At 43.3% G+C, this 11,826-nt stretch overlaps 1 long non-coding RNA gene across 1 annotated transcript in view; it reads right to left on the bottom strand.

Moving 5' to 3' along the window:
* Nucleotides 1-10,315: 10,315 nt before the first annotated feature.
* Nucleotides 10,316-11,826, bottom strand: part of LOC122551867 — a 2,783-nt gene continuing 1,272 nt past the window's right edge. Inside the window, exon 3 of the long non-coding RNA XR_006312215.1 lies at nt 10,316-10,329. This is a non-coding gene — a long non-coding RNA (uncharacterized LOC122551867). The remainder of the gene's footprint in view (nt 10,330-11,826) is intronic.

Raw genomic sequence — 11,826 nt, 5'->3', positions numbered from 1 at the left:
CCACTGCTTATTAGTCAGTTATTTACTGACAAGGCCTGTCAGTGATTGAACAGTAGCTGTGTTTTGCCTGTTAACTGTTCGTTTTGATGCGGTGATCTCCGAGGAGTCTGAAATTGTTTTTACTGATATGAGAGGTAAAGCATTTTGATTGAGTTGGAGGAAAAGACCGTAGCTGTTTTAAGAGTAGCATCAAATAATTACTTCCAAATTGATTCCTACACTAAAGTTCCACTATTTTGTTATCACAGTTAAGAAGGTATCTTGCTGAAAGTGCAGCTATCTTGTTAATGTGATGAAGTTTTGAAGATTTTTTTTTCTAGTGGTACTTAGAAATCTAAATTTTAGTTTTGGCTTTGGTTTAAACTTTTAACCCTTAACCCCACTAATACTTTAACTCCAAAGTCCAGTTTATTTTAAGGAAATATAATTTCAGTTTCCATAAATCGTTCCTTTTATGATAATGTGCAGATTTAACCAGATATTCTCAGACTTTTGCCTTCCCCAAATCCATGGCTAATCGTGTTTAGCACAATCCTAGTCATTGTGGAACTTGGTAATTGGCCAACGTATTGTCACACCCATACCATGCTGGAACGTTGTAGATTTCTATTTAAATTGTGGAGTTTAATTGTAGAGCATAGAAGCAAGCAGTTCTGCCCTCTGGCTATGAATGAGTCATCCAGTTAGTCTCCTCCTTCCATTCTTCAGACCTTTATCCAACTTCCTTTGGATTAAATTGGAAAATATTGGAGAAATTCAGTAGGTCTTGCAGCATTTGTAGAGTGAGAAACAGTCCAAAGATCTCGCCTTTTGGAAATGGAGAGAAATGACTAAAGGGTGAACAAGTCAGATATCCCTTTCTGGATTAAAAAAGAAATGTGATGCTAGAAATCTGAAACAAAGACAGAAGTTGCTAGAAATTCTGTGCACCTGGCAGAACCTGTGGAGAGAAATCAGTTGAAATCTGTGACCTCTGGGGTAAATGAGGATAAACTCATCAAAACAATTCATAAATGTTCATAGCCTTCTCCACTGCGTTTGTTGAATACAACCCCAACTCGTCAGCTGTCTCCACATAGCTAGATTATTCCTTCCAGTCTTCTGGTAGACTAGGGCTTTCCAAGTGTGATACCCTGAATTTAAAGGGCTCTTGCCCGTAATGTAGATTCTCCTGCTCCTCAAATGCTGCCTGACCCGCTGTGCTTTTCCAGCACCACACTCGTGACACTCCAGCCTATCACTGCTTTAAACAAGTGTTGCATGAAGGTTAATAAATTTCTTGCTTTTATATTCATTTTTTAATACAGCCAAGGATCTCCTCTGCTTTTTGAATATGTTTTTCCAACTTTTGACCCCTCCAATGGTTTCATAAAATCTGGAAATTGGATGGAGTCCTGATTCTGTCTGTCTGTTGGCAGTCCATGTAGCACTACTACCCTCTCTTGAAGCAGTGTAGAAATAATAGATTTTCCCCTGAATGCCTTGATTGAATCTGCTCCGTAAATACACTGCATGAAAACAAATTTTCTCATGTCAGTATTGCTACTTTTGCCACTCGCCTTAAATCTGTGCCCTCTGGTCCTTGACCCTTCCAAAGTGGGAATAAGTTCTCCCTACTCTCTACAGACCCTCTATTAAATTTCCTCCCACCATTCTCTTTCAGGAGAATAATCCCAATCTTTCTACATGATTCAAATTTCTCATTCTTGGAACTGTTTACATGAATGTTTTTGCATATTAATCCCTCTTAAACCCATTGTTAACAAATACTCCCTCATACTGTTTGTTTGGATGCGTGCACAGCACACACCTCCAAAACTGGAAGTCAGTGCATTGGAATGGCAGTGGAACTTAGAGGGAGCCTTGCTTTAAAAGACTTTACATTCTTTCTAACAGTGTAGTGCCCAAAACTGAACCAGAGTTAAGGATCCCATTGTTGTTGTATGTTTGTGTATCAGTAATATGGTTAGGCTAAGAATGATGTTCTGCTGGGTAAGTACAAGCAACTTGTGGCTAATTTTTTTTAAATCAAAAGGAAATCGACAAATAAAATCAAAGTTGAATGCAAGACTCATTTCAATTCATTGGGCACTGACACCACTGCTAGAATAAGAGGGAATTGTACTATTACAAGGAGTTTCAACTGAACTGTGCAAAGTCAACTGTCTTGGTGAATAAAATAACTGCTGTTAAGAGAATTTTAAGTAGTTTTAATGAGATTTAGAAAGCTCGAGGGCTAGGACACTGCAATAGTGTAGGATTAACAGTACAGGTAATGATAGAATCAGTGTGATAGGAAGTAGCACAGCACACAAACAGGCAGTGGCAGACATTTAAGGAGACAGTCCAATGCACTAAACATTTACCGATTGACAACAAAAATTCCTGGAGGAACAGTGAATCTTTCCTGGCCAACGGCGGCTCAGTGGTTAGCTGGAAAAACGCCTCAAATCTGAAGGAAGAGACAATACATTGGGCTTTCCAGTTGTGGCTCTAACCAATAACTAATAAGTCAGAGAGGTGGCATGGTGGCTCAGTGGTTAGCACTGCTGCCTTACAGCATCAGGGACCCAGGTTGACTGCCTATATTGTACATTGTCCCCGTGTCTGTGTGGGTTTCCTTCGGGTGCTCTGGTTTCCTCCCACAGTCCAAAGATGTACAGGTTAGGTGTATTGGTCATGTTAAATTGCCCATAGCGTTCAGGGATGTGTAGGTTAGCTGTATTAGTCAGGGGTAAATATAGAGATGGGGGGATGGTTCTTGTTGGGTTACCCTTCGGAGGGTCGGTTTGGACTTGTTGGGGCCTGAAGGTTTCCACATAGTAGGGATTCTGTGATGACCAACAATAATATCAATTTGAAACAAAAGAACAAAGTGTTAGGCCAGTAACTTGGGAACATTTAGAAACTAGCAAACAATGACTTAAAATAAAAAAGGGGAAAACCGAATGAGGAAACAGAAGGAAGAGCAGCTGAAGGAAACATTTGACCCTTGAAAGATGAGACGAGTATTAGTGAAACAAGGAAATAACAGACACTTTGACCAAGTGTTTTGATTCAGTTTTCACTGTTGAAGTCACAGCAAGCCACGAATAGTACACGATCAGGAGGGAAAAGGGGGTGGGACCTTTTTTCTCTAGCAATTTATTCTAAAGAAACAAATAGAATTAAAATAGATGGGAACAAATTAAAGAATGAGGGTGTGCAGATTTGAAATAATGAGTAAAATGCAAAAGACATGAGGCAAATTTTTTATCACATAATTTTAAGTCTGAACTTCAGGATCATAAGGAGAAGTGTGAAGAGTTGCACTAAGTGAAATGCTCATTGGGAGAGTTGGGGCAGGCATGATGAGCCAAATTCTGGATTAGTGGTGCTGGAAGAGTACAGCAGTTCAGGCAGCATCCAAAGAGCAGTAAAATCGACGTTTCACGCAAAAGCTCTTCATCAGGAATAAAGCTCATGAATAGCCAAATAGCCACCAGTAATTCTGTAAAGACTGACAGGGCCCCTGGACCTGATGGAAGGTATCTATAGTCTTAAATACCTGCCATCAGAGATTCTGTGAGTTGTAGTCTTCCAAAATTCCTGAGTTTCTGGAGAACATCCCTATAAATCACATTAACAATGAAGAAAGAGGCCATTTAGCCTCATGTTTTGCACTAGCTGTCTGGATGAATAATTCACTGCAGGGTTTGAAGGAGAATGGCACATTGCTGTTTTTCAAATTTCCATTCAATTGCCTTTTGAATGCTCTTGCTTAACCTGCCTTCACCACACCTTAATTCCACACTGTGAAAAGTTTTGTCTCTAACTCTACCCTCTCGATCTTTCACAAGTGGGAACAGTTTGTTTGTATTTTCACTATCCACCCTATAATGATGTATAAAGTTATCAAATCTCCAGAGACCTTTCCAAGGAAAATAGCCCTAACATCTCCAAAATGTCATCTTCCTCAATCCCAGAGCCCTCACAAACCTCTTTGTCAATCTTTTCAATCCCTTTGCATCTTTCTGAGAATGTGGCCCTTCGAATTGTACACAATAGTCAAGCTGAAATCTAATAGAACAAAGAACAGTTCAGTACAAGAACAAGTCCTTCGGTCCACAATGGCTGTGCTGACCATAATGCCATTCGAAACTAATCCCATCCATCAACGAACTATTCCTGTTCCTGTCAGAATGCTTCTTAAACATTGCTATCATATCTGCTTTTATCACCTCCCCTGACAACACTTACTAGGCACCTAACACCCTTTATAAAAGAATGTCTCCTCATATTTGACATGTCCACCCTGGGACAAAGACCCCTAATTATCCATCTTTAGCATGCCCCTTATAACTTTATATACTTCTATCAAGTTGCCTCTCAATCTCTTGACACTCTAGCACAAACAGTCCACGTTTGTTCAACCTCACAGCTAATACACTCCAATACAGGCAAAATCCTGGTAAGTCCCTTCTGCACCCTGTCCAAAGAACTGCACATATTACTCTCCAAGTTGCCTAACTAAAGTTTTCCTACAGCTGCAACATGACAACATTTATACTCCGTGCTCAGACTGTGAAGGTAAGCATGCCATACACCTAAACCATCTTATCCACTTGTGTTGCCACTTTCAGGCAGCAATGGCCTTGCACCCCAAGATCCCTCTGTACATCAAAGCTCCTAAGGGTCCTGCCATATACTGTATACTGTTGCATTTGATGTCTCAAAATGCATTATCTCACCCTTGTTCAACTTAAACTCCATCTGCTGTTTCTCTACCCAACTTTCCAACTGATTTATATCCTTTGTCACTATCCACAACTCCTCCAATTTTTGTGTTGTCTGCAAATTTACTAATCAGAGCTGAAAATGTGTTGCTGGAAAAGTGCAGCAGGTCAGGCAGCATCCAAGGAACAGGAGAATCGACGTTTCGGGCATAATCCCTTCTAATCAGACCACCTACAATATTTTCATCATTTTTAAAGATTATAAACATTAGAGGTCCCAGTATTGATTCTTGTAGATCACTGGTCACAGTCAAAAATCACATGACACCAGGTTACAACGGTTTATTTGAAATCAAAGCTTTCAGAATGACACTGCTTTATCAGGTGCAGTGAGAGACGGCATAGCAACCCAGAGTTTATAGGCAGAGATCAAAGGATTGTACAATTGGTGTATATGCAGTGAACAAATCTAAAATGGCTGATGGACAATTCCATTAGAAAGGCAATGCAAGTTTTGATTGATTGGGATGCAAATTCAGAATCTGTTTCAAGTCACTGTCACCCAGTGGCTCAACACTTCAACTCCCCCTCCCACGCCACCAAGGACATGCAGGCCCTTGGACTCCTCCATCACCAGACCATAGCAACATGACGGTTGGAGGAAGAGCACCTCATCTTCCACCTAAGAACCCTCCAATCACAAGGGATGAACTCAGATTTCTCCAGTTTCCTCATTTCCCCTCCCCCCACCTTGTCTCAGTCCCAACCCTCGAACTCAGCACCACCTTCCTAACCTGCAATCTTCTTCCTGACCTCTCCGCCCCCACCCCGACTCCGGCCTATCATCCTCACCTTAACCTCCTTCCACCTATCGCATTTCCAACGCCCCTCCCACAAGTCCCTCCTCCCTACCTTTTATCTTAGCCTGCTGAACACACTTTCCTCATTCCTGAAGAAGGGCTCATACCCGAAACATTGATTCTCCTGCTCCTTGGATGCTGCCTGACCTGCGCTTTTCCAGCAACACATTTTCAGCTCTGATCTCCAGCATCTGCAGTCCTCACTTTCTCCTTGTGTGGTAACAGGCCATTTGGCCCAACAAGTCCACACTGATCCTCCAAAGAGTATCCCACCCAGACCCATTTACCCACCCTATTATTTTCCATTTGCCCTGACTAATGCACCGAACTACACATCCCAGAACACTGGATAAAAGCAAATTACTGTGGATACTGGAATCTGAAACCAGAAGAGAAAATGTTGGAAAATCTCAGCAGGTCTGGCAGCATCTGTAAGGAGAGAAAAGAGCTGACGTTTCGAGTCTAACTGACCAGAACAGTATGGGCAATTTAGCATAGCCTATTCACCTAACATCTTTGGACTGTGGGAGGAAACCCATGCAGACATGGGGACAATGTGTAAGCTCAACCCAGGCAGTTGCCTGAGGCTAGAATTGAACCCGGGTCCCTGATGCTGTGAGGCAGCAGTGCTAACCACTGTGCCATCATGCTGCCCTAAATGAAAGGTTTTATCAGCATCTGCCTAACTTTCCCTGAACAAGGTCTCACACTTACAATGTCTACATTCTGTGTCTGACCTGAGATGTCACCTTTTGTATCTCTGCTTGATTGAAGTTTGGAAAGTTAGGTAGACAATGATACAACCTTTAATTATCACAGGCAGTGACTTGAAACAGGATTCTGGATTCGCATCTTAATCAATCAATCTCTTTTCTAACAGATTTCTCCATCAGCCATTTCAGGATTGTTCACTACACTTACACCAATTGTATGTGCTTATAAACTTTGTGCCAGCGTGCCCTTTCTGCACCTGATGAAGGAGTGTCACTCCGAAAGCATGTGATTTCAACTAAACTTGTTGGACTATAACCTGGTGTTGTGTGATTTTTGACTTAGTCCACCCAGACCAACACTGGCACCTCCACGTCATTCATTGGTCACAGATCTCCAATCAGAAAAACACTCCTTTATAACTACCTTCTGTCTTCTATGTCCAAGCCAATTTTGTATCCAGTTTACAAACTCCCCATGTGACATAATCTCTGGACCAGCTTATCTGGAGTGACTTTAAAATGTTTTAGATCTACTGTCCTATCCTCATCAATCCTCTTCGTCACATCCTCAAAAAACTCAAATCAAATTTGGAAGACTTCTCCTGCACAGAGCCATGTGGACTAATCCGAATAAATCCATTATTTTCCAAATGCAAGTAAATCCTATCTCTTAAGAATCTACTTCGATAATTTTCCTATCAATGATGTAAGGCTCATCAGCCTATAAATGCCTAGTTTATCCCTATTATCCTTCTTAAACAACAGACCAACAGTGATGATTCTTCAGTCCTCTGGGACCTTGCCTGTGGCTAAAGAGGATGCAAAGATCTCTGTCAAGGCCTCAGCAATCTCCTCCCTTTCCTCCACCAGTATCCTGGGCTTGAGCTACCAAAACACTCTAGTTCTGAGGACCTGAGTTTGCATCCTGTCACGGCAGGTGGTGGAATTTGAATTCAATAAAAATATGGAATTAAAGGTCTAATGATAACCATGAATCTGTTGTCAATTGTAGCGAAAAACGCATCTGGGTCACTAATGTCCGTTAGGGAAGAAAACTGCCATCCTCATCTGGTCTGACTTACATGTGACCCCAGTCCCAGAGCAATGTGGTTGACTTTGAACTGCCCGCTGGAAAATTAGGGATAGCCAATAAATGCTGGCCTAGCCAGTGACACCCTTGACCTATGAATGAAAAAAAATTTCAAGACACCCAACACATCATCTTTCTTAATAGTGACACACCCTGGAATATCAACATACCCCTCCCTAACCTTACCATCATCCAGGTCCTTCTCCTTAGTGAATACCAAAGCAAAGTACTTATTAAGTACTCACTTCCTTCCTCTGGCTTCATGGATACATTCCTTCCTTTGCCCTTGAGTAAACTTACATATCCTTTCCTTGTACAATGTCTTATACAAGTTCAGCTTCCCTTACTCGTGTGCACATAGAATCATAGAGCCCAGAAGAGGCCCTTTACCCATCACATTTGGACCGATCTATCTGCATGAATCCCTTTGGGGTGATGTAATTGGGAAAGGAGTATGGATGCAAAACTCCTCCTGACCAAATGCCATGAACACAACCCCTTCATCACCATCTCATTGTTCTGCCAAAGGGACAAATAAAAGACAACGTGGCTGCACTCATGCTCCAAACACGGGCACCTCTTAACTATGAGGTCAGAGCGAGGGATTGGAAATACATTAAAACCATGCATCATGACAGGAGTCAACTACCATTGGACAGACCATCACCTGATCTGAGCCAGGATCAATATAAATATAGCCCAATGCAGTGGAGACATCAGAAACAGTGCCACAAAAATGTTCAACTCTGAGCCACCCAGAAAAAAATAGCTTCATACAACCAACTACTCTCAACAAACCTAGTGACCCTCAGTGACACCCAGTCACGGGATCCCAACAACCTCTGGTCTGCCCTTAAGACCGCCATCATCAATGTCTGCAAAACTTGGTTAGTCACTTAACCAGGAAGCACCAAGACTGGTTTGATGAGAATGATCAGGAGATCCAAGAACTATTAAGCCAGAAGTGCATGGCATTCCTAATTGTAAAACAACAACCGCACTCAGAAGAGAAAAGGCAGGTCTACAGGCAACTGAAGGCAGAGGTACAAAAACAAACCCATGACATAAAGAACAGGTGGTGGGTGGAGAAAGCACTGAAGGTCTAACGAATGGCTGTCAACCTTGACATGCATGGTTTCTTGTGCTGTCAAGATCACATACTGACCAAACACCCAAGGCACCACAACACTGCTGGCCAAGGACAGAGTGACTCTTATTAAAGGTAAAGAAGCCATCGAAAAATGCTGTGGGAGGGCTTCAGAGACCTCCTCACTCAGGGCTCTGTTAACGATCCAAGTGTCCTTGACCGTATCCCCCAGCACGCTACACACCATGCTCTAAGCAACACCCCAGCCTTGAACGAAGTAGAGAAGGCCATCCACCAGCTTAAGAACAATAGGTTGCTGGAGCAGATGGGATCCCTGCTGCGGCATTGAAGTGCAGAGGCAAGGAGCTCCTGCAGCAGCTACATGCCCATGTCTGCCTTATCTGGAAGGGGGGGGGGGGGGGAAACGTACCAGGAAAGCTACAATTTGTCACAATCGTGAGTATTTTCAAAAAAGGGAAGAAGTCTCACTGCTGTCAGCCATGGGAAAAGTCATCGCCAAGGTCCTCCTCAAACGTGTCCTCCCTCTGGCTGAGGAACCCCTCCCATAATCGCAGTGTGGCTTCCGGCCATGGGGGGGCACAAGGGACATAATTGTACAATGATTGCACAATGAAGACAGTCACCTGCTACATGACAATATGGAAGTCACGGTAATGACAAAAGGCTCCACCCATTCCTCATTCAGACTGGTATCAAGCAGGGCTGTGTCATTGTCTCAACAACACTGTTAGACCATAAAACATAGCAGCAGAAATTAAGCCATTCAGCCCATTGAGTCTGCTCCACTATTCAATCATGGATGATAAGTTTCTCAACTCCATTCTCCCACTTTCTCCCCATAACCCTTAATATTCAAGAACCTATCTATCTCAGTTTTAAATATACTCAATGACCTGGCCTCCACAGCCTTCTGTGGCAGTGAATTCCATATACTGACCACTCTCTGGCGGAAGACATTTCTCCATATCTCTGTTCTAAAAGGTCTTCCCTTTACTCTAAGGCTATGCCCTCGGATCCTAGTCCATCCTACCAATGGAAACATCTTCCCAATATCTACTCTGCCCAGGCCATTTAGTATTCTGTATGTTTCAATTATCCTCCTCATCCTTCTAAACTCCGAGTATAAACCCAGAGTCATAGAACATAGAACATTACAGCACAGTACAGGCCCTTCGGCCCTCAATGTTGCGCCGACCTGTGGAACCAATCTGAAGCCCACCTAACCTATACTATTCCATTCTCATCCATATGTTTAGCCAATGACCATTTAAATGCCCTTAAAGTTGGCAAGTCTACTACTGTTGCAGGCAGTGTATTCACACCCCTACTACTCTCTGAGTAAAGAACCTATCTCTGATAAACAACAAAGAAAATTTACAGCCCAGGACCAGGCCCTTCGGCCCTCCAAGCCTGAGTCGATCCAAATCTACTGTCTAAACCTGTTGGTCAATTCCTAAGCATCTGTATCCCTCTGCTCCCCACCTACTCATGCATCTGTCCAGACACATCTTAAATGAATCTACCGTGCCTGCCTCTACCACCTCTGCTGGCATCGCATTCCAGGCACCTACCACCCTCTGTGTGAAATACTTGCAAAGTGTATTCCCCTTAAACCTTCCACCTCTCATCTTGAACACGTGACCTCTCGTTAATAATCCTTCACTCTGGGAAAAAGCTTATCTCTATCTACCCTGTCTATACCCTTCACGATTTTGTAAACCTCAATCAGATCTCCCCATAATCTCCTTTTTTCTAATGAAAACAAACCTAACCTACTCAACCTCGCTTCATAGCTAGCACCTTCTATACCAGGCAATATCCTTGTAAACCTTCTCTGCACCCTCTCCAAAGCGTCCACATCCTTTTGGTAATGTGGCGACCAGAACTGTACACAGTATTCTGAATGCGGCCGAACCAATATCTTGTACAATTTTAACATCACTTGCCAGCTCTTATACTCAATACCCTGTCCAGTGATGGCAAGCATACCATATGCCTTCTTGACCACTCTACCCACCTGTGCAGCAACCTTCAGGGTACAATGGACCTCCACTCACAAATCTCTCTGCCCATCAACTTTTCCCAAGGCTCTTCCATTCATTGTATAATTCGCTCTAGAATTAGTCTTGCCTCAATGCATCACCTCACATTTGCCTGGATTGAAACCATCTGCCACTTTTCCACCCAACTCTCCAGTCTATCTATATCTTCCTGTATTCTCTGACATGTCATCTGCAAACTTGCTGATCATACTAACAGTGCCCTCTTCCAGATCATTTATGTATATCACAAACAACAGTGGCCCCAGCACTGACCCCTGTGGTACACCACTGGTCACCTTTCTCCATTTCGAGAAACTCCCTTCAACTACTACTCTCTGTCTCCTGTTGCTCAAACAGTTCACCTCAAACGTTACTCATATGTGAAGATTTCATTCCTGGCATCATTGTCATAAATATCCTCTGAACTCGCTCCAGGGCCAGTACATCCTTCGTGAGATATAGGGCCCAAACCTGCATGCAAATGTGATCTGACCAGAGCCTTATAGAGCCTCAGAAGTACATCCCTGCTGTTATATTCAAGTCCTCTCAAAATAAATGGCAACATTACATTTGCCTTCCTAACTACTGACTCAACCTGCAAGTTTACATTGAGAGAATCCTGAACTAGAACTCCCATATCCCTTTGCACGTCAGACTTCTGAATTTTCTCCCCATTTAGAAAGTAGTCCATGCTTCAATTCTTCCTACCAAAGTGAATGACCTCACACTTTCCCACATTGTACTCCATCTGCCACTTCTTTCTCCACTCTCCTAACCTGTCCAAATCCTTCTACAGCCTCTCTGCCTCCTCAATGCTCCCTGTCCCTCTACCTACCTATCTGCAAATGTAGCCAGAATGCCCTCCATTCCTTCATAGAACATAGAACAGTACAGCACAGTACAGGCCCTTCGGCCCATGATGTTGTGCTAAGCATTTACAGAGGAACCTCAATTATCTGAACGAGATGGGCGGATACTATTTCGTTCAAATAATTAATTATTCGGTTAACTGATTCAAAGCCTTCTATCTGGGGCTCAGAGTTTTCTGTTAACTCTGCTACCTGTTCAGGAGACTAGGCAGCAGCACACCGCGCGTGAGCGCCCGCCCGCCCCCAATACCGCACCCCGTCCGCCCCAACCCTGTCCAACACTGTCCTCTCGCCCGCCCCCAAACCCATCCAACACAGCCCCTGCCACCGAACACCACATCCTCCCCCATTCCTGCAGATCCTCTAACCCCGTCCAACATCACTCCCCTTCCCCCCAACCCCATCCAACATCGCCCCATCCCCCACCTT

Source organism: Chiloscyllium plagiosum, chromosome 7 (genome assembly GCF_004010195.1).
Source record: "Chiloscyllium plagiosum isolate BGI_BamShark_2017 chromosome 7, ASM401019v2, whole genome shotgun sequence".
NCBI classification, from domain to species: domain Eukaryota; kingdom Metazoa; phylum Chordata; class Chondrichthyes; order Orectolobiformes; family Hemiscylliidae; genus Chiloscyllium; species Chiloscyllium plagiosum.
Note: the sequence above shows the minus strand (reverse complement) of the source record. Positions and strands in the feature narration are given on the sequence as shown.